The sequence below is a fragment of the Mesoplodon mirus genome (genome assembly GCF_964341445.2).
Source record: "Mesoplodon mirus genome assembly, chromosome: 7".
NCBI lineage: Eukaryota > Metazoa > Chordata > Mammalia > Artiodactyla > Ziphiidae > Mesoplodon > Mesoplodon mirus.
Window position 1 is genome coordinate 76,433,303 of NC_138983.1, and position 24,132 is coordinate 76,457,434.

Genomic DNA, 24,132 nt, shown 5'->3' on the forward strand with positions numbered 1-24,132 from the left:
ATTTCTCCAAAGAAGACATACAGATGGCCAAGAAGCACATGAAAAGCTGCTCAACATCACTAATTATTAGAGAAATGTAAATCAAAACTACAGTGAGGTATCACCTCACACCAGTTAGAATGGACATCATCAGAAAATCTACAAACAACAAATGCTGGAGAGGGTGTGGAGAAAAGGAAACCCTCTTGCACTGTTGGTGGGAATGTAAATGGATACAGCCAGTATGGAGAACAGTATGGAGGTTCCTTAAAAAACTAAAAATAAAATTACCATAGGATCCAGCAATCCCACTACTGGGCATATACCCAGAGAAAACCATAATTCAAAAAGACACATGCACCCCAATGTTCACTGCAACACTATTTACAACAGCCAGGTCATGGAAGCAACCTAAATGGCCATCGACTTACAAATGAATAAAGAAGACATGGTAATACATACAATGGAATATTACTCAGCCATAAAAAGGAACGAAATTGGGTCATTTGTTGAGACGTGGATGGACCTAGAGACTGTCATACACGCGTATGTGGAACCTAGAAAAATGGTACAGATGAACCGGGTTGCAGGGCAGAAGTTGAGACCAGATGTAGAGAACAACGTATGGACACCAAGGGGGGAAAGCTGCAGGGGGGTGGGGGTGGGGGTGTGATAAATTGGGCGATTGGGATTGACATATATACACTGATGTGTATAAAATGGATGACTAATAAGAACCTGCTGCATAAAAAAATAAAATTCAAAAATTGAAAAAAAAAGAAACTGCCTGCCAATACAGGGGACACGGTTTCGAGCCCTGGTCCAGGGACATCCCACATAACGCAGAGAAACTAAGCCTGTGCACCACAACTACTGAGCCTGCGCTCTAGAGCCCGTGAGCCACAACTACTGAGCCCATGCACCACAGCTACTGAAACCTGCAAGCCTAGAGTCCATGCTCTGCAACAAGAGAAACCACCACAATAAGAAGCCCACACAACACAACAAAGAGTAGCCCCTGCTTGCCACAATTAGAGAAAGCCCACGCGCAGCAACAAAGACCCAATGTGGCCACAAATAAAATAAATAAATAAATTTATTTTTAAAAATAAATAAAAAATAAAAACCACTGAAATCTACTATATATTGTATGTTTGCAATCTTTCCTCTAATTTTTTTAAAAAGCAAATTTAGCATGATGAACCTTCAAAATTTTCACAGTACAGTACAGTGCATCAGTACCAATATTTAGTGGATCTGTATTCAGTGGACTAAAAAACTCCATAAGATCCACTACTTATTACACCATTATTATTGAGCCTCTGGGAGAGAAACATCTGTAATGGAAACACAGACAATATCTAAGGTTCCTTTTCTGCTGTTTTTAGAGAGACAAGACAGTTACTCTTGAAATTAAATAAAAATTCAGGACAATAATATAAGAAATGTCTAAAGGCCATATAAATGTAGCCCTTGATAAGCTACTTTTTGAAGTTTAGTTCCTCTGTCTCAAACTAATCTTCAGGATTTATTGATTCCAAAAGCTATTCACATGCTGGAAATGTGCTACCTACTAACACTTCTACAAGAAAAAATATAAATGAGATTTCAGGGACCAGCTGGAAAAGAAAAAAAAAGAAAAAAGGGGGGAAAGGTATTATGTTAGCCTTCCAAACTCACAACAGAAGAACCTAAAGTTTAAAAATGAACTTGAGTTTTTTCATAATGAATAGACTACTTTATCAAGGTCAGTCTTTTAAAAATAATTGCTACCACATATTCATTGAAGCCAATGAGCTAAGTGTAACATTAGCATCATTTTAAATGAATCATCTAACTTAATACTTATAATATATGGTATTATTAGCCCCATTCTTCTGATGACTAAATCACTATATGCAAGTTCACATAGCTTGGAACAAGCTTTCAACTGAGGACTTTTTGACACAGAAGCCCAAGTCTTTCATACCTGCGAAAGAAATAAAGACTGCTTATTGCATTCATTTTGTACCTATATATCTTAAATGAAGGAGCAGTACACTGAGAATATATATAGATCATGAATTATCTCAATTCCCAGGGCTGCTATTGTATCATTAAGCTATTATTGTTAACTTTCTGCTAACTACCAGAATATTGACTATTATAACTAAAATTAAAAAGAGGACTTCAATTTACAGACAAGTGAAGTCACACAGTATATGTGTGTGGTGACATCTCAAATTTGGGTATTGACTTTTACCTTTTCAGTGTAACAGTTTATCAAATGACAGCATGGTGCTTAAAAGGTTTTACTTATAGGCTGTTTTCAAGAGGCAAATGTCTTGGGAATTTTTCTCACTTCACTGTTCTTTAGCATAGTGTATACCCTATGGCTCATTTTCCCAGTTAATGATCAACTTGAGCAATATGTCTTTTTAATGTGAATATGAAAGTTGTGTTCTGCAAGATGATGATGACAGAACACAGCAACAAGCTTTTCATTCATTTATTTTTGCTAGCCTTTTTAAAATTAAAGTCATCTTACCAATAGTTCATGAAATTATTATTTAGAGCAAGAACCTTATTTATTTACTCCTGGGTAAGAAAATGAAAAAGTTAATAAAGTTCATAAAACTCCATTACCTAATGAACTCTAGTTCAATAATGCACAATAATGCACCACAGACTTACATACAAAGGGCCTTGCAAACACTTAACCATGAGTTAAATCAATCAAAATAAATACAGTTGCAACCACAAAATTGACTACATTGAAAATATGTATAACATTTCTGAGAATGTTTTGTCCATCCTGCTGGGTAAAAAAGTCACTGCTGTAAACAACTGTGGTTTTTCCTGTAATTTGGCAACAAAACAGTCAATATACAATACAGCTCTTCTTATTACAAATATATAGGCAGTCAATACATATGTTGACTGATTGGTTTTACTTTTAAAAAGCTATTTCTGTGGCCCACTGTTGATCTGATTATAATAAATTTTATACCAGAAATAATCTTAACACAGTGTTTTTTTAGACCCTGTCAACAGTTAGTCTCCAAACCGACAGATCTTGATTGAATACTGTTTTCCTAATAGTGATAAGGAGGAAAGCTAAAGTAAACTTAGTCAAGCCTTCCTGTAGTACTTTAATTCCCTTCATTTAATATAATTACTATCATCTAGAAAAAGACAACCAAACTTTAACCTGTCACCAAAATAAAGATGTGATAAATTAGTTTCAAAATCCTGGAGGAGGAAATGAAATGGGCATGGAGGAAAAAATGATATTCCCTTGCTCCTATCTTCATAAAGTACTTCTTAATTTATTTATTTAATACAAAGATATTAGAAATTTCCAATAATATACCAGATTAAATTTAACAAAATTTGATTGTAAAAAATGTATTTCCAGTGCTGTATATTCTAAAGTGACATGGTTCCATTTCTTAAACTGCCCTGTGCCTTAATATGTTCTTTAATTTATAAATATTTTAGTAAAATAAATCTGAAAAATTCGCCCTATAAAATCACTTCTTAGAGTTTCCCAATGCCCATGAGTTCATTAAATGCCATTTACAATAACGGATTCAAGAAATAAATTTAATATTTGTTAAGCGCAGTGTTTCCTAAACTCATTTGACTTTAGAAAAGATTTTTTTTTCAAGTAATACCTATTAAACTCTCAAATATCAAGTGGAACATCCTTTGGAAATACACCAGATAAGAGAATATTATCTGTGTTTACAATTCAGATTAAGCAAGTTATAAAAATTAACACAATATTACATTTATATATTATAAATAAATAACTAAAATACTATTTCTGGAATTTAAATCTTCAGTATATGAACTGAATAATGCAATGAATCAGGCAAAAGGGAAATAAAATTGAGGAAATACTACAGAATGTTAAATAAAAGTTACAGTGATTAAATATATGAGGGATAATTAAGAAATATGGTGATTAAGTCCAACACAAAACTAGCAGAAGTTCTAAAATCAGTTAACATAAGAAACAGAGAAGAAATCATCAGAGACATTAATAAAATAATATCCCTTAGCTGAACAAATATCTGAGTTTTCAGACTGAAATAGGTCCACAGAGTAATGTACAGAGTTCAAAGTGTTAAAAAAAGATTCATAGCGAAACATACGCTGATGAAATTTCAGAAACTTAAGTATAAGTCTTTCTAAAAAGATGTCAGAGCAGAAAAACAAGGGACCTACTAAGGAATCAGATGTACATCTAACCCTTTACCAGAACTGCTGGATACTAGACGTCAACAGAATAATGCCTGATAAAAACTATTTTATACCAATAGTTTATACCCAGTCAGATGACCAATTCTGTGAAAAAAGAAAAAAAATGCAAATGCGAAGAAAATTTTCCCACCACATGTTCATATTTTTAAAATTCTATTAAAAGTATTTTTACAAAAAACTATTGCTTCAAGTTATGTCAGAGTGTTCTGCCTATGGTTTCCTCTAGGAAGTGGTATAGTGTCCACTCTTAAACTAAGGTCTTTAATCCATTTTGAGCTTAGTTTTGTACATGGTGTTAGAGAACATTCTAATTTCTTTCTTGTACATGTAGCTATCCAGTTTTTCAGCACCTCTTATTGAAGAGACTGTCTTTTCTCCACTATATATTCTTGCCTCCTTTGTCACAGATTAATTGACTGTGAGTATGTGGGTTTATTTCTGGGTTCTCTATCCTGTTCCATTGATCTATGTGTGTTTCTGTGCCAGTACCATACTGTTTTGATTACTGTAGCTTTGTAGTATAGTGTGAAAACAGGAAGCATGACTCTTCCAGCTCTGTTCTTCTTTCTCAAAATTGTTCTGGCTATTCAGGATCTTTTGTGTTTCCATACAAATTTTAAAATTATTTGCTCTAGTTCTGTGAAAAAATGCCATTTGTAATTTCATAGGGATTGCACTGAATCTGCAGATTGCCTTGGGTAGTATGGTCATTTTAACAATATTGATTCTTCCAGTCCAAGAACACGATATATCTTTCCATCTGTTCCTGTCATCTTCAATTCCTTTCATCAATGTCTTATAGTTTTTGGAGTACAGGTCTTTGCCTCTTCAGGTAGGTTTATTCCTAGGTATTTTATTCTCCTTGATGCAATGGTAAATGGAATTGTTTCCATAATTTCCCTTTCTGACATTTCATTGTTAGCATATAGAAATGCAACAGATTTCTGCATATTAATTTTGTACCCTGCAACTTTACCAAGTTCACTGATGAGCTCTAGTGGTTTTCTGGTGACACCTTTAGGATTTCCTATGTATAGTATCATGTCATCTGCAAACAGTGACAGTTTTTACTTCTTCCTTTCCAATTTGGATTCCTTTTTTTTTTTTTCTTCTCTGATTACCGTGGCTAGGACTTCCAAAACTATGTTGAATGAAAGTGGCAAGCATGGGCATCCTTGTCTTGTTTCCCATCTTAGAGGGAATGCTTTCAGCTTTTCACCGTTGAGTATGATGTTATCTGTGGGCTTATCATATATGGCCCTTACTATGTTGAAGTAGGTTCCCTCTATACCCACTTTCTGGAGAGTTTTTATCATAAATGATGTTGAATTTTATCAAAAGCTTTTTCTGCATCAATTGAGATGATCATATGGCTTTTATTGTTCAATTTGTTAATGTGGTGTGTCAGACTGATTTGGGATACTGAAAAATCCTGGCATCCCTGAGATAAATCCCACTTGATCATGGTGTATCATCCTTTTAATGTATTGTTGGATTCAGTTTGCTAGTATTTTGTTGAGACTTTTTGCATCTATGTTCATCAGTGATATTGGCTGGTAATTTTCATTTTTTGTAGTATCTTTGTCTGGTTTGGGTATCAGGGTGACGGTGGCCTCAAAGAATGAGTTCGGAAGTGGTACTTCCTCTGCAATTTTTTGGATTAGTTTCAGAAGGATCAGTGTTAACTCTTCTCTAAATGTTTGGTAGAATTCACCTGTGAAGCCATCTGGTCCTAGACTTTTGTTTGTTGGAAGTTTTTAAATAACTGATTCAATTTCAGTACTGGTAATCAGTCTGTTCATATTTTCTATTTCTTCCAGGTTCAGTCTTCAGAGATTGTACCTTTCTAAGAATTTGTACATTTTTTTCTAGGTTGTCCATTTTATTGGCATAGAGTTGCTCATAGTAGTCTCTTAGGATCCTTTGTATTTCTGTGGTGTCAGTTGTAAGTTCTTTTTCATTTTTGATTTTATTGATTTGGGCCCTCTCTCTTTTTTTCTTGATGAGTCTGGCTAAAGATTTATCAATTTTGTTTATCTTTTCAAAGAACCAGCTTTTAGTTTCATTGATTTTTTTTGACCGTATTTCATTTATTTCTGCTCTATTTTTCGGATTCCTCTCCTAAAGTAAAGAAAATATAAGCAAAAATAAACAAATGGGACCTAATTAAACTTAAAAGCTTTTGCACAGCAGAGGAAACCATCCACAAAATGAAAAGACAACCTATTGAATGGGAGAAAATATCTGCAAATGATATGACCAATATAGGATTCATATCCAACATGTATAAACAGCTTATAAAACTCAACATCAAAAACAAACAACCCAATTAAAAAATGGGCAGAACTGAATAGACATTTTTCCAAAGAAGAAATGCAGATAGCCAATAGGCATATAAAAAGATGCCTAACATCAGTAATCATCAGGGAAATGCAAATATTGGGTGGGCCAAAAAGTGCCTTCAGTTATTAAGGAAAAATAAAAGACACATCTTTCATTTTCACCAAGAACTTTATTGAACAACATATTCACCCATTTGTTCCACTACCTTCTGCCATTTTTCAGGCAAATTCATGATTCCATCTTCCCATAACATTTTATCTTTTTGAGCAAAGAACTGTTCCAGGTGCCTTTTACAGTCTTCCGGGGAATTGAAAGTTTTTCCATTAAGAGAACTTTGTAAAGACCAAAATAAACGGAAATCCAAAGGTGCAATGTCTGGTGAATAGGGCAGATGAATCACAACTTCCCAGCCCAGCTGTAACAGTTTTTGCCTGGTCATCAAAGAAACATGTGGTCTTGTGTTATCCTGGTGGAAGATTAATGCATTTTCTGTTGACTAATTCTGGATGCTTTTGTTGACTGCCACTTTCAGTTGGTCTAATTGGGAGTGCTACTTGTTGGGATTAATCCTTTGGTTTTCTGGAAGGAGCTCATAATAGAGGACTCCCTTCCAATCCCACCATATACACAACATCACCTTCTTTGGATGAAGACCAGCCTTTGGTGTGGCTGGTGGTGGTTCATTTCGCTTGTCCCATGATCTCTTCCATTCCACATTGTTGTACAGTATCCACTTTTCATCACCCATCACAATGTGTTTTGAAAATGCAACGTTTTCATTACGTTTCAGTAGAGAATCGCAGGTGGAAATATGGTCAAGAAGATTTTTTGCACTTAACTTATATGGAACCCAAACATCAAAGTGAGTCACATAACCAAGTTGGTACAAATGATTTTCAGTGCTTGATTTGGATATTTTGAGTATGTTGGCTATCTCCCACGTGGTATAATGTTGATTGTTCTCAATTACTGTTTCGATTTGATTGCTATCAACTTCAACTGATCTACCTGACCATGGAGCATCATCCAGCAAGAAATCTCCAGCACGAAACTTCGCAAACCACTTCTGACATGTTCAATCAGTCACTGCACCTTCTCCATACATTGCACAAATCTTTTTGTGCATTTCAGTTGCGTTTTTACCTTTCTTGAAATAATAAAGCATAATATGCCAAAAATGTTGCTTTTTTCTTCCATCTTCAATATTAAAATGGCTACACAAAAATTTACCAATTTTGATAAGTCTTTCTTTATATGCATGCTGATATGACAGCTGTCACATACAATCTAACAAAACTGTTTTGAAGAAAGTTAAAGACAACTAAGTGCTACTAGAGCCATCTTAAGAAAAAACTGAACGAACCTTTTGGCCCATCCAATAAAAACCACAGTGAGATATCACTCCACACCTGTCAGAATGGCTATCATCAAAAAGTCAACAAATAACAAATGTTGGTGAGGATGTGCAGAAAAGAGAACCCTTGTACACTGTTGTTGAGAAAGTAAATCGGTGTGGAAAACACAGTGGAGTTTTCTCAAAAAACGAATGGCAGAGATACCATGTGACCCAGCAATTCCACTCCTGGGTATATACCAAACAAACAAACAAACACTAATTCAAAAAGATACATGCATCCCAATATTCAAAGCAGTGTTATTTACAATGCCAAGGTATGGAAGCAACCTAAGTGTCCATCAACAGATAAATGGATGAAGAAGATGTGATATATATATATATATATATATATATATATATATATATACACAATATATATATATACACAATATATATATATACAAATATATATATAATGGAATACTACTCAGCCATAAAAAAGAATGACATTTTGCCATTTCCAGCAACACGGATGGACTTGGAGGGCATTATGCTAAGTGAAATAAATCAGACAGAAAGATAAATACTGTATGATATTGCTTATATGTATCATCTAAAAATACAGCAAACTAATTAACATAACACGAAACAAGCAGACCCACATATATAGAAAACAAACTAGTGGTTACCAGACATGAGGGGAAAGGGGAATATAGGGGTGGGGGAGTGGGAGGTACAAACTCTTGGGTGTAAGACAGGCTCAAGGATATATTGTACAATACGGGGAATATAGCCAATATTTTGTAATAACCGTAAATGGAAAGTAACCTTTAATATTGTATAAAAATTTTAAGTACTTTAGCAAAATAATTTTTAAATGAAAGAATAATATGAGAATTTTAAACAGTGGTGATACCATATGATCTGTAAGAAGAAAATAAATCTCCAAAGAAATAAAAATAAATACATTATGGCTGCAACTAGAGAAAACCCGCATGCAGCAACAAAGACCCGACATAGCCAAAAATAAATTAATAAATAAATACATTTTTAAAAATAAAGAAAATAAATAAATAAATACACAAGACTTTGGAAACTGAGACATTTACCTCTTAAGCAGTAGGTGATTAACATCAGATTTATATTTGTTACTCTATAGATCCAATTGCAATCCTTGATTTTTCCATGAATAATAACAGTTAGATTTTTATCTCTTTCATGGTGCTTACAACAATGCCCATGAAAAAGCTGTTTTCTAAAGATTTGATTCATCTTGGATTATTCTTTTATCACAGTATTTTTCATGACAGAATTAATTGTTCTAAACATGTTTATTAACTTGTCAAGGGAATATTTATCATTTCCTTTGTTAGATGTAGCTGAATGATGTTTTCTACCTAACTAACAAGTATGCCTTAGTTTCTCCTTGTGAATGAGGAATGATAAATGCCTCTTTTGCCTCTGGCTCTTCCTCTGTAAACTGGACACAATATAGATTCTTTCTAAATTTCGTATGAAATCAAACAAATGGGTTATTTGTAAATCAATATAATTTATGTAACATGGTTTTGCATGTTATCTGTCTCAGAATAAGCATCCAGTATAATATTGCTATTTCATACAGTATAATTAGAATTAGAAAACAGAAGTAAACTATATTCAACGCATAAAGGGGAAGCAAAAGTCATAGAGATCTTCTTATATCTCACAAATATTTTCATTTATTTATAGGAATATGCTTTAAAGTCTCAAGACATTTAGTAGATTTCATGTTTATTTATATAGTAAGAGAATTTTCATAAGGGTATAATTTTAGCTTCCTTACTTAGAAAAATTCTGAGGAACTTATATAAGAGCCAATGTTTCAACCATTCCCTTTAATAATACTGTAACTAGCAAGCTAATGAGTATTCACTTCTCTAAAATATCCTAAAGTTCAACTGGGCAGCTTCAAAATTTTTCATATGACTGTTGATTAAAACTTTTATTTGTACCTTGTATCCATTTCATTTTTTTTACTTTCCAAAAGAATATATTGTATAAAGGACTCATATCTAGGATATATAAAGCACTCTTAAAACTCAACAATGAGAAAACAAGCAACCTAACTTTATATATGTGTGTATACACACACACACACAATCTATAAGAACAAAAGAAAGAAAAATATATATACACATATTTTTACCAAAGAAGATATACAGATGGCAAATAAGCATATGAAAAGATGCTCAACATCATATGTCATTAGAGAGATACAAATAAAACCACAATGAGATATAACTACACACCTATTAGAAGAGCTAAAATCCGATAACTGACAATACCAAATGCTGTTGAAGTGCAACAAGAACATACATTCATTGCCAGTGAGAATATAAAATGATACAGTTATTTGGGAAGACAGTTTGACAGTTTCCTACAGAGCTAAGCATAGTTTTACAATAGGATCAGGCAATCATATCCCCCAGCTAATTGAAAACCTATATTCACACAAAGGCCTATACCCAAATGGTTATAGCAGCTTTTTTTATAATTGTCCCAAACGGGAAATAATCATATCATATTATCCTTCAACAGGTGAATGGATAAACAAACTTGGTATTCGAGATGATGGATACTTCAGGGGATAAAAGGGAAGAAACTATAGATTCACAGAACAACATGGATGAATCCTAAATGCATGTTGCTAAGTCAAAGAGGCCAAATTCAAAAGTCTACATATTGTATGATGCCGTTTATTCAACATTCTGGAAAAGACAAATTATAGGGATGGAAGACAAATCAGCATTTGTCAGAGGTTGGGAGTGAATGACTACAAAGGCCACTCACAGAGAATATTTTAGGTTGATGAAACTGTACTGTATGGTACTAGGCATAAGATACATGACTACGCATCTGTCAAAACACGTAGAATAGTACATCAAAGGGTGAACTTTAATGTATGCAATTTTTAATCAGAGTATCCTGGATGTAACGCATACTGGGACAAATAAATTTAACTGTATTCCCAATATATGATAAAACGGCACTGAAGGGGGTGGAGAAAAAGGAACTGACATAAGTGACTTTGGAAAATGATGTTCTGATTGGTAAATCTAAGACTAGGTGCAAAAATAACTGTACATAAACACCATTTTAGTTGGTAAGTTTGTTTCTCACAGGAATACAGTTAAGAAATATGAAAACACATTTACACTAGTGTAGAACAAATAAGTAAATAAATGGTAAATAATTTGAGTCAGGTTTCTCACTGTTAGTAACAGAAGTTACAAATAAGCAAGAGGCAAAAGCTAGAATGAACCATGTGATACTGGATTAGAGTCAGACATTAGTATGAACTCACGTTTAGTTTAATAGGTATAGAGATAGACACCTATAGAAAGGATTATAGATATGTGTATACATTGGTTAATATACATGCATATATTCCATAACTCTGCGGAGAGACTAGAAACAATGACACCAAGTAGCAACAAACACAGCTAGCATCCAGGCCTTAGTTTCTAAACATGGTTCTCCAAAATGACAAAAACCAGACATCCTTGGAGAAATGACTAATTCTAGGCCTGGGGCAATGAAAACACAAGATGAGCCTGGAGCATTATGTAGGGACAGGAAATAAGGCAGCACTCAAAAATCAAAAGGATACAGGCAGATCAAAGGGACACAAGAACCCAACTGAAGGAGCACCTGATGGCCTAAGCTGGAACAATTTGAGTCATAAAATTAATTAAACTTTAAAGTTATAGAGAAATATAAAATAAATATTCATGAGTCCATACTGATAGAAATAACTGAATACATAGATAAATGGGGAAAAAGGTACAAATCTTTCTTACAAAGAATTTCAAATAACATATGTAAATACTCTTCCCTCCAGGAGATGGGGCTTAAGCTCCCTCTTCGGAGTATTGGCTGGATTCCAAAAAATAGATTATGGAAAGGGAACAATAGTAACTTCACAGTGAAGAAATCTGGCAGACCTCACCTTAACCAAGTGATCAAGGTTAACATCACCAGTAAGTCATTACTGACACAAGGTGATGAGGAAGACATTTCACCTCTATGGTAATCTTCCCCAAAACCCCCAAAACCCTGGTCTGTCTAATCATGAGAAAAACAGCAAACAAAGCCAAATTCAGGGCCATTCTACAAAAGGCTGGCCAGTACTTCTCAAAATTATAAAGGTCATGGGAAACAAGGAAAGGCTGGGAACCTGTCAGAGACCATAGAAGAGAGATGATAACTAAATTCAATGTGATATACTTGATTAGGTCCGAGAACAGAAAACAGACATAATTGTAAAAAAAAAATCGATAAATCTGAATAAAGTCTGGAGTTTAGCTAAAAGTAATGCACCGCTGTCTTTTTAGTTTTAACATATGTACTACGTAAAATAGTAACATTAGAGTAAGATGCGTGAAGAGTATATGAGGACTCTCTGTACTATTTCTGCAACTGTTTGATGAATCTAATATTCTCAAAAGAAGGTTTAGTTTTTGTTTAAGTGCATAGTTGCATTGCATTATGATGAATCAACACAGAATAGCTATTAAGCATAGTAGAAACTGTAGCTCCTGTAAAGTGCAGATTTGCAAAACCCCCTCTCTCCATATAAATTGTATCAGAATTTTCTAGAAATGGAGCCAAGAACCTGCATTTCATATAGCTATAGGTGAATCTTATGCACACCAAAATCTGAGGATTCCATTTCTAGAGCCCTGTGCCTTTTATAGTCCCAAAAGACTTTTAAAGGCTTTAAAAACCAAAGTAGTAATGGTATTATCCAAGGTAACCAAATTTGAAGAAAGTCAAAATTCAGCATATGCAAGATAGTAAGGAAAGATAATATGTATATAACTGGTGGGCACACAGGATAACAGGGTCATGATAGTTTGGCAAGTGGATTCAAAGTATGCTAAGTATCCAAGTGGCAGCTCAAAGACTAAAAGTGGAAGCAACTTGCTTATTCAATCAACCCTTCCTGGGTTGAAGAAAAGTGATATTGCTATGGAGTGCAGAGAAATTACAACGGGCCTGTTCAATCAATAGGCAACAACTGCCTTAGTATGAAGTGATACTACTCCAAAAATGAAGAGTGCTGTACTGACAACCAAAACCAACACCACTAAGCTAATAAACAAATGCTCAAGCAAGTTGAAAGGCTCTGACTGGAGTGTTCTATAATGAACAGATGAACAAGGGAATGAGAATAAACTGAAAATCAACGTGATGAAACTCACTGGTTAAATGAAGCCTAATTGGTCTCAAGTATGACATCCTGTGTGTCTCTGCCCACCCTCAGTTGCCTACCACATTTACTGTGGTAGAATTCATGCTGGCTCAGGGCACCAGTTTTGAGCCCCAACAGATTCAAGTAGTCCACAACCTTGCTGCCTCCTCCACCCACACAGCATATGCCAGCCCTCCTCTGACACCCAATCACATTCCCTCTGAATGAACCCACTTCGGCATTCTTCTGCCTGCATCAGCTAGCCCTCACTCGTGTTTACCATTTATGATGGTTAATTTTACATGTAAACTTAGTCTATGGTGCCTGGTTCTTTGGTCTAGAAGCTGCTGTCAAGGTGTATTTTAGATGTGATTAACTTGTAAATCAGTAGACTTTGAGAAAAGCAGATGATTCCTCCCTAGTGTGCTGGACGTCATCCAATCAGTTGAAGGCCTTCAGAATGAAGACTGAAGTCCTCCCATGAATAAAGAACTATGCCTCCAGACTGCAATAGAGAAACTCTGTCTGAGTTTCTAGCTTTGGGACTCAAGACTGCAACATGAACGTTTACCTTAATTTCCAACCTGCTGACCTACCCTGCAGATTTCTGACTTGCCAAGCCCCAAAATCACATAAACCAAAGCCAATAGACAATTCCTTAAAAGAAATCTCCCCTCCCCACATATATACATTTGATCCTTGGACAACATGGGGGTTAGAGTGCAGTTAAAAACTGCATAATCCGGTTCTGCGTCCGCAGATTCAACCAACCACGAATCGTGTAGCACTGCAGTATTTACTGAAAAACATCCGTGGATAAGTGGACCCACACAGTTCAAACCCATATTGTCCAAGGGTCAACCGCAATACGATAGCTTACCCTATTATATAAAATACAATAACCTATTATATATCCAATCCAATACAATATAATATAAATATCCTATTAGGTCTGTTTCTCTGGAGAACCCTAACTAATACACTATTCTGATCATTTTTCTACCAGTAACACTGTAACCATCTTCTCTTATAATGAAATACACTGCAGCTATTTTACCATTGCTACACCCAATGATATTTTTTCTTAGTAAGGTATGATATTTAGATAAGTTATAATCAATATATAGACTGAGAGATTCCCATTTTGTTCTTTGCATCAAATAGCATAGAATCAATATTCCATATCCTGGCTGAGTATCAGAATCACTTGTGGCACTTCTTAAAAGTACAGTTGATCCTTGAACCACACGGACTTGAACCGGGTGGGTTCACTTAATCTACAGTACTACTCAGTCTGGGGTTGACTGAATATGAAGATGTTCAACCATAGATACGGAAGGCCGATTGTAAAGTCATACTTGAATTTTCGACTGTGTGAGGGTCCACACCCTTAACCCCAAAGTTGTTCAAGGGTCAACTGTACATATGCCAGAGTTCAACCCCGAACTTGCTGAATCAGAATTTCCTCAACTGATTTTGATTCACAGCCAACGGCTGGAATCCCTGGGCATAAAATCATTTGACCACAGTATCTGCAACAGGATCTAGTCCAAGGTCACTTTTTTAAATAGAGAACTTGAGGTTAAGGGAGAATAAATTACTTATTCAAATTCCCAAAAAGGGTAAGAATGAACAGTATCAGGCTGCTATGTTTTTCATATTTCTATAAAGTACCTTTTATTTTCTTATATAGACATTTCCAGAAAAAAGATAACAAGTGGCATTCCAATCACTCAGTGCACACAGTTATGCATATCTTATCATCTGATCCACAGCTCCAGTTCACTAATATAGATAGATTATAATATTTAGAAAATAAAAAGAGGCAGCTCTATTTTATAAGGTAGTTCATGCCATGTACACATCAAACTATCTGGTATATAGTTAGAAGACCTTGTAAATAGCTAAAATCTTGGCTATTAATTGTGTTGTAATAAAACTTTGAGGACATGTAAATGGTACTATGTTATGTTTGATGATTTAATCAAAGAAGGGTGACCTCACTTTCCTAGTGATGGAACTTCGGTAGATGCATTCAAAGAGCTAACATAAATCTTAGCTTATTTTCTAGTAGCTACCAAAAAACTTCCAAAATCACTTCATATTGTGGATATGAAAACACAAAATAATCAATAACCTCAGTTTTTCACTACCGCTGACTTCTAACACTCCATGGCTTCTAATACAACATTTGTATTTTTTAAAGAATTAAAAATGGACAGAGGGGCCTCCCTGGTGGCGCAGTGGTTGAGAGTCCGCCTGCCGATGCAGGGGATACGGGTTCGTGCCCCGGTCTGGGAGGATCCCATATGCCGCGGAGCGGCTGGGCCCGTGAGCCATGGCCGCTGGGCCTGCGCATCCGGAGCCTGTGCTCCGCAACGGGAGAGGCCACAACAATGAGAGGCCCGCGTACCGCAAAAAAGAAAAAAAAAAAAAAAAAAAAAAAATGGACAGAGTATATACATACACAATCAGCTAAGATGCATGTTTCCACTAGTGTCTGCTTTACCTAACTAACGTCCAATATTGGAAGGGTAGGCAAAAATATTCAATATTATTATTTTTTTTAAATTATACCACTCTAACCCTAATTATAAAATACAGAATCCTATTTTATATTAATAATCATATCTCTTTATAATAATTTACTACATATATATTCATACTACAATCCACATTAAGGTACAAATTTTAGCGAACATTAACATTCGTGATCAAAGCCCAATATGTACGTACGAATCTGTGCACTCCATACATACATACACACAGAATGGTTTTCTAAGATGTCACTGGACGTAGCGCAAAATGTGAATTGAGATGTTATTTTGTAGAGAGTTCTAATATTATATTATTACCTGTTTTCTCTTGTTCATTTGACCCAACAGCATTCTTTTGCAACAAGATAGTCTGAGGGATGCTCTACATCATCCAGCTATGAAACAGAGTTTTATAAACCCAAGTGTCCCATAGAGACATTTACTCCAAGGAACTGGTATAATTCAAAATGTAATCTAACCAAACATGCTTCATAGTCTGGCTAGGAGAAGCAATACCATGGTTTATAGAATAGTGTCTCTGGAAAGAAAAGGAAGTGGACTCTTGGTTCTGCATAAAATCTTGTTAATCCTATTTCCATTTCCCCCTCCTACATTTGTAACAACTGAATAAACTGATTATGTTTTTTTATCTTGTAGCTGCAATCTCTGTAGACAGACTGATTAAAATACTTACATTGATATGATCAATATAGTTACCAATCAATAACGCTCCAGGAATTGATTTTTATAATCTGAGGAATTCTGCACCTTGATTCATTTATATACTATTGTCTTTTTTTCTAAAAATTAGGGATTGTTAATGTGGAAAATAAAAAAAAAGGATTAAGGGGGAAGGGCCACGAAGGGAAAACTGCAGTTCTCTACAGCATAACTGAGGAATACATGTGATTAAGGAAAAAGTGATGATTTGGGGGGGGGATAAAAGCGTGGATAATTGATAGAGAACTCGTGAAAGAGGGAAGCAATTGTAAATAGATTATTGTGGATGTGGAACTGACATTTCCAGTTATCATTACTGTTTTTTGTCCTTGACAGTTAAGATCAGAGGAATGTTAAGCAATGTTTCAATAGCTGCATGTATAAGAAAATAATATTCCCGCCACCAGAAGCTGCTCTAGTACAGCTTCCCCCTTCTACTCTAGGCCATGGACTCTACCACACAGACACTCAAAGGCAAGAAGAGTGTTATCCCTTAAAATTGTCAGTAGTTCTCTTCCCCTCAACTCCCAGTTCCAACAGCCTCTTCCCTTTCTAATGGGCTGCCTTTAGCCTCACCTTCCTTCCCAGATCCAGCAGTTACTCCACAATAGATCTGCATTGCACGTCCTGTAAAGGAATGCAAGGTTTTGTCTTGGCGTTCAGTCTCTCTTCCAAGAGATACACACACACACACACACACACACACACACATATAATGTATAAATTCATATTACTGCCAATGGTTTCAAAGAATCACTTTTCTGGCAGAAGAAAATCAAGGGATTACATTACTAATGGAGCATTGAGTCATACAGCTGACAGTATTTGGCAGATTATTAATGAGCCTTTAATCCTGGGTTGTTTGTCATGTATGAAATCAGAACTGAAGAGCACCATCTACATTAGCAAAAGCAGGTTGATAATCTTTCTATTTAAAGAACGTATGCCAATCTTTTAATTCACTTTATAATAAATGAGATTTAAAATCATTTGGGCAGAAAGTTACTAAATATCAGATATTTCCTAGAAATTTGAAACTTTAAATAGGTTTAACTGACCTTAACTACTCAGATATATTTGGAAAATGGCAAAAGACTTCAAGAAAATAAGTCAAAAGGACATTGTTTATTTTTCATGTATGAACTGAAATATAAAAAGGTCAGAGGAAAAGTAATAAATGTGAGTAATACACAGGAAACACTTTACAAAACATTTACTTTGGAAACTGCTTTTTGCTGAGTTTAACAGTGGTTGGTTGAGGTATCATATTTTTATAAAAAAGGAAATCAGCAAATAAGTCATTGAGAATATGGTTTAAAAGTTTAGAAAATTAGGGCTTCCCTTGTGGCGCAGTGGTTGAGAGTCCGCCTGCCGTTGCGGGGGACACGGGTTCGTGCCCCGGTCCGGGAGGATCCCGCATGCCGCAGAGCGGTTGGGCCCGTGAGCCATGGCTGCTGGGCCTGTGCATCCGGAGCCTCTGCTCCGCAGCGGGAGAGGCCACAACAGTGAGAGGCCCGCGTCCTGCAAAAAAAAAAAAATTTAGAAAATTAAAATGTGAGAGCACATTACTTATGTCAAATTATGAAGAATAATGATTACATTAAATACAAGCTTATTAACACATTGGGTTAATAGTATAGTAAGGTATGGAATCATAAGGAACATTTTATAAGGATTTTGCATTTTTTTCCTAACTTGTTTGGAAAAACTTACACTTGATTTTAGTGAAACAAAGTATCTACACCTTCAACCAAGACATTCTGGATTTGTAGGTTGACTAACACCATTCCACCAAAATTATTTTCCCTAAACCTAATTGCTATGTAGGAAAAGGTATGAGAACGTCTATAGCAATTTCTGTATCTGTGACAATAGTAGTAAAGATTTCAAACAAAATATTATTGAATATATATGAATATTTCAATATATATATACATATTCTATTATCAACTCATTAGCATCTAATTTTACATTCATCACATATACATTCTGTCAGTGAACATAGTGAACTGAAACCGACTCTAGGGCCCATGAGATTAAAGTCAACGCCTGTTGCAATCATTCAGCATTTAGCACAAAGCTGGAATATATTAGGTCCTAGATAGTTATTGACTAGATATATGGTGTGTCCATGCCATTCTAACTCAGTGTTCTCTACCTGTATTGGTGAATTCCATGGATCTGTTCTTGTGTTTACATCCAAATGAAAAATTACTGGAAGCATTTTCAGAATTATCTGGATCTGTCTATAGCTCAATGCAGCAGCACAAACTCACTGTCCATGCCTGCGTGTGTGTTTTGAATCACACTGAGTGTGACTGCTGCTAGGCTGGCATGTTCTAGTGTAAAAAGGACAACTGTCGCATGTCCACCCTTATAGTCACATTTTACCAGCTGCAAACACTAAAATTTCCTTTTAAAGTGATGACTGGGAGGTGAAAAATAGTTTAATAGAATGAAACTCAAAGGGAAGAGTGTTATCCCTTAAAATTCTGTCAGTAGTTCTCTTCCCCCTCAATTCCCAGTTTGAACAGCCTCTTCAGTTATTGAAGTTACTGAGGCTTTTAATGGTATTTCATGAAATCAACAAACTGCATCAGAATTACTTTTCACAAACTAATAAAAAAGAACATGGACAGACACTATTTGAATGATGACTTCCACTACCTGAAAGCAAAAGTACGTTATGAATCATCATATGAGCTAAAGTACGTCATGTCTTCAGTACAGAAGGGCGGTAGAGCACTGAGATCTTTCACGGATGTCGGGACACAGACACGGCGCACTCGAAAGGGAACCTGCATCTCGTCAACTAGTGTGTTCTCAGTGACAAGGGACTGTGTTTAAGACAAAAAGCATAATCGGGTGCATAATTGGAACTTCTTAATTTTAATAGTTTTATAGTTGTATTTGCATATATTTACAAATTGTCTGGTTTACAGTTATAAAAGCATACCAATTTCTATGCCTGGTTTTATGTTTATGCATATTAAACTAAAATTATAATAGTAATTTATCACCATTGGGTGTCTTTGATTTTTTTTCCTTCTAAAGGAAATAGAGTTTAAATATATATTCAACATCTACTCCCACTCATTTTTTTAATTTGGAGAAATAATGAGACTAAAGCTTTTCATAGGCCACTCAATATTTTAATTTATATTTTTGAGCCCCTACTATGTGAAATTTAGCATCACAAGTTGAACAGTCTTTGTTCTAATGGAGCTCATGGTCCAGCCAAACTTCCCAAACTACCTAGAGAGGAATCCAATTCAGAGTGTCACTCTCTGCTATTTATAAGCTCTGTGTTTGATCATCTTACATACTTTAATTCACAATTTCTTTATCTGTGAAATATGGGTAATAATAACCAAATCTAATCCAGTATCTGTAATAATGAGGTAATGCAGAGTGAACAGCCCAGAGATATAGAATATCGATGTATCACTTTTCACTACCTCTCATTAAATGATTGATTTATACATATGTATACACACACACACACACACACACACACACACACACAAACACAGAGAGTGAGATAAGCCACCGACTGCTGCTACTTATGGTCTACTTCCTTAAGATTATACCATTGATCCTACTTCATCTATTAATTTTCAAAGAAGGAATTATATGTAACATTTACTAGCACTTAGCTACAAAAGAAATACAAATATGAGGAGCTTACAGAACAAGTTTTTATGTTAGTACCTATAAAATACCTGTCATATAATAGGTGCTCAATAGAAATATGCTGAATGAATGAATGAGAGCTAATCATTGACACGGAGTCAGAACTTATTGTCTAATATCAGTTGTGTAACTATTAGTTCTGTAACATTTGTAAATTAATGAAGGGAACTGAAAGTCAAAACAGTTTTTGCAGATTATAGCATGAGAATTTTTATTTGTTGACTCTGCATTTATCATGAGTAATACTGTGATAGCTAATTTTTATATGTCAACTTCAAAGGGGGTACCCAGATATTTAGTCAAATGTTATCGTTTGTGCCTGAAAGGGTGTTTTTCCATGAGGTTAACATTTGAAATAGTAGACTAAGTAAAGCAGATTGCTTTCCTTAAAGTCGATGAGCCTCATACAATCATTTGAAGGCCTGAATAAAATAAAAATGCTGACCTTCCTCTGAGTAAGCAGGAACTCCTCTTGCCTGACTGCCTTGGAGCAGGGACATTGTTTTTTCCTGCCTTCAACTTGAATTTCCTGGGTCTTGAGCCTCCTGGCCTTTGGACTGGACCTACACCATGGACTCTCCTGGTCTCAAGTACGGCAACTGCAGATTTTGAGACTTGTCAGCCTCCATAATCACGTGAGCTAATTCCTTATTTTATATAATATACAAATATATCTTCTATTGGTTCTGTTTTTCTGGAGAATCCTAACATAATACCAACACTGACCACAAACATTTCAAAGAAACCTTCATCTTATAGTCCTATATTGATATTTTAAAAGACATTATCTTAGCACAGACCAAGTTATAAACTATAAAATTTGATTATCAAATTTTTTTTAATTTCGGGGGCTTCCCTGGTGGCACAGTGCTTAAGAAACCACCTGCCAATGCAGGGAACATCCGTTTGAGCCCTGGTCCGGGAAGATCCCACATGACACGGAGCAACTAAGCCCATGTGCCACAACTACTGAGCCGGCATGCCACAACTACTGAAGCCCAAGCACCTAGAGCCCGTGCTCCGTAACAAGAGAGGCCATCGCAATGAGACGCCCATGCACTGCAACAAAGAGTAGCCCCCACTCGTTGCAACTAGAGAAAGCCCACATCCAACAAAGACCCAATGCAGCCAAAAATTTAAAAATAAAATAAATACATTTAAAAAATAAAATTTAAAATTTTTCTAAAAACATCATCTGCTCTGAAGTTTTTTCATTCTGTGTTTGTATTTAGCTTTACATTCCTCATTAAAGAAAAACTGGATGCAATGTTTTTGTTTAGATATATGTATATTTCCTTCATGGAAATTTGAGGTTCCAGTTCATGCTAGTTTATTGATTTCCCTTTAAAAAGTTAGATTTTAAACCTTAGGTTTCTCTTAGTTATAACATGTATTTTAACATTATCTTCTAACCTAGGGAGTAATGATGAGGGATTAAAAATCTGAGAAACACCATTATCACCCCTTAGTAGACATAGAACCATTCAATAGTATTATTTTAATATTTGAAGAGTAAAGTTGTCCAGATAAATTAATTATTAAATGATCTTGGGACATAAGGAGAAAATGTTCTACAAAATCAAGATTTCTTCTATTTAAATAGATTCTTCCAGTGAAGTCTACAATGGACTCTTCCAAGGAAATTTTTGAAAGATTGCAATTATATTAAGACTAAACACTGGTGTTAAGCAAACATAGAATACAATTTTATCTCACTGAGAAACTGATCATGTAGTTCTTTTCCATCTCTAATGTATGATCCTATCATTAACATCAACTTATCAAATAGACATTGTTATTATTCTATTTCTTTACAGACTCAACAATTAAATGCCTCTAAAATTGCTCAGATAAGTGTACAAAGTGACAGTTGATATTTGATCCTTTGCTTCCTTCATAAACAATGATTATAGCACAGCATGAGCTTTCAAAGAGAAATAAAGGGACCCCCCCAAAAAAGTTCATTAGTCAAAGTCATGGTAATAAAACTGTAAGTGAAAACAGCTATTTTATCCAAAAACTTTAAAACCATTGAGAGCACTTAAAACAGTCCATCACTCTTTCTTGTACCTTGAGAACAGAGACCATGTCTGATTCTTCCGTGTATCTCCAAGTCAAACACTGACACATATTTGGAATACTGTCTATAAATGGCTGTTGAATTAATTAATTATAAATACCTAGATTGGTCTTATGTCTTCCACTATAACATCCTTAACTTCTAAGAAAATATTGACTTATACATGTGTAATATCTTATACGTATTTACTGGAGACAAGAAAGGGAGAAAAACAGTAGTTTTTTGTTTTGTTTTGTTTTGGTCTGCTTCTCCACTAGAATACAAACCTCATGGGAACAGACTTTGTCTTTGTTTGTTACTAATATATGCCCAAATCCCATACCAGTGCCTGGGCCATACTAAGTAATCAGTAAATATTTACTGAATGAATGAATGAAAGATAATTTGAGATCAATGGTATTTCCTACCACTGTGGCTCATTCCATACAACATCATTGAGGGGTTAAAAAAAATGCTTGCTGAGTGGCAGTGAAAGGACAAATGAGGCTGGAGGGGATAAATACATCCACACAGTTAAGCTCTTTCTCTAAGAATACACCTAAGCCTTTTGTTTTCTGACAAACAAAAGAGAAGTCTGCACTTACCCAAGACGAAGGAAATTGCTAAATCACGTGAAAGGGACTCCGAGACAGGTACCGCAGGCCCCGCGGCTTCGCCTTCACCTTGGCCTTCACACCCACCACGCTGCCCGCGCCGCCCTCGCAGGTGCGCCAGAGCTACCACGCCGACTGCGAGGCCGCCGTCAACAGCCATTTCACCCTGCAGCTCCACGCCTCTTTCGTGTGCCTGGCCGTGGCCTTTTACCTCCACCGCGACGACGTGGCCTTGAAGCACTTCAGCCGGTTCTTCCTGCGCCACTGTGGGCCCAGGGCCTGAAGCGCCTGCAGAACCAGCGCGGGGGGCCGCCTCAACTTCCAAGACATCAGGAAGCCAGTCAGTGACGAGTGCAAGAGCGGCCTCAAGGCCATGAAGTGCGCCTTGTTCCTGGAGAAGCTAGCAACCCGGAGCCTGCTCCACTGCACCAGCTGGCCACCGACAAGTGCGACCCCCACCTGCTCCACTTCCTGGCAACTCACTACCTCAGCCAGTAGGTGGCGCTCATCAGACAGCTGGAGGGTCATGTCACCACCCTGAGCATGATGGGGGCCCCAGACGTCGAGCTGGCAGGGTAACTCTTTGACAAGCTCACCCTGGGCGACAGCGACAAGAAGAAATGAGCCTGGACTGGACTTCCCCAGAGCCACGGGGTGACCAGAGCCCTGGTCACCATGCCTGCCATGCAGACGGCAAGAGTGCCCTTGCAGAAGAAGTTCACTTAAGTTTTGGTTTTGGTTTTTTTTTGGCAACAAGGGCAGGACTCTCTTTTCCTGGACTTTATTTTATCACTTAAGTTTTTTTCTTCCAGTTTTTCCGTTTCTTCCAATAAAGTTATTGGTTCATAAATAAATAAAAGTCTCTGGTTGATTCATGTGGGCAAATCTCTCATTTTTTAAGTTTTAAAACAGGTATCCAGGAGTTTCTGAACACAGCCATACCCCAACCAGATGCAGCTCAGGATCTCCACAGTGGGAGGGAGAAGGTGTTCCATGGGGCCCTGGAAAACACAAAATCAGTCTTCCCCTTATAAATAATGTAGGTATATGGGGGTAGACTGGGGTGGGGTGGGGTGAGGTAGGGGTACCTGGTGAACGTGGGTGCATGTGCATAGTGAAAGTATAGAACCATAGCCTGAAAATCATGATTGCAGTTGCCTCTGGGGAACAAGTGAAGGGAATGGGATTGGGCAGGGATTAAAATAAAGGGTGTCTGCAGTTTCACCTGAAATGTTTATGTGCATTAATTATGCAAATACTAATGGTTAAGTATGAGTAGCAAGATGGGGGGTGGAGGGGTTTGGAAGTCTGAATGGTGGAGTATCTCTTTGACAAGTTCACTCTGGGCAACAGTGATAATGGAAAAA

The 24,132-nt window shown here is 36.2% G+C and overlaps 1 protein-coding gene and 1 pseudogene across 2 annotated transcripts in view; both read left to right on the forward strand.

Annotated features, from left to right (window-relative positions):
* The window catches only part of LOC309808565 (interferon regulatory factor 6-like), a 726,310-nt gene that overhangs the window by 359,947 nt on the left and 342,231 nt on the right, over nucleotides 1-24,132 (forward strand). The window lies entirely within an intron of this gene.
* On the forward strand, nucleotides 19,031-23,389 carry LOC309807974 (ferritin heavy chain-like; annotated as a pseudogene). Its single transcript has 2 exons — nucleotides 19,031-19,107; nucleotides 22,805-23,389. The product of its transcript is annotated as a ferritin heavy chain-like (transcript).